The following is a 632-nucleotide window of genomic DNA, read 5'->3' as shown; positions in this document are numbered from 1 at the left end:
TTTTTTTTTTTTTTTTAATATCTCTTTTCGTTCGTTCTTTTATATATATTTTTTTTTTTTTTGCTCTTATCGCGATCCTACGGCTTTTCTTATTCGTTCTTCTCGTCGAGAATGTCGTTTGATACTCGTATTCACTGCCCCGCCTTTTTAATCTGCCGTCAACCGCTTTCTTCTATTACGACGAATTCGTGTAACGCCATAAGTTTTATTTTCATAACTTTATTCAAACAAGTGTCTAGTGTACTATTTCTCTAGCATGTAAAATAATAATATATATATATGAAAAATTATTATAAATATTACATGTATATTTATATATATCTCGTAAATCTTGTATGAAAAGTTAAGTTCACTTCGTACTACTACGGACACTGCCCATATCCGATATGGCACACTTTACATATTGTATATTAATATAAACGAACTTAGCCTGGTAATTGTGTGAAACCAAATATTTAAGTGAATAGGTATTTTGCTACTGTAGCTAATAAAATTCTATTTTCAAACTTCATTCGTTTTATATTTTGTATTGTAATTGTATCTCTTTCTCTCTTTTTTTTTCTCTCTCTCTCTATATATTTTAATACGATATTTAACAATTGTTTTTTGATTTTCAAAAGTTTATAAGTGAA

Source organism: Apis dorsata, unplaced genomic scaffold (assembly GCF_000469605.1).
Source record: "Apis dorsata unplaced genomic scaffold, Apis dorsata 1.3 scaffold_919, whole genome shotgun sequence".
Classification (NCBI taxonomy): domain Eukaryota; kingdom Metazoa; phylum Arthropoda; class Insecta; order Hymenoptera; family Apidae; genus Apis; species Apis dorsata.
The sequence above is the reverse complement of the archived record's forward strand: the minus strand, read 5'-3'. Positions refer to the sequence as shown.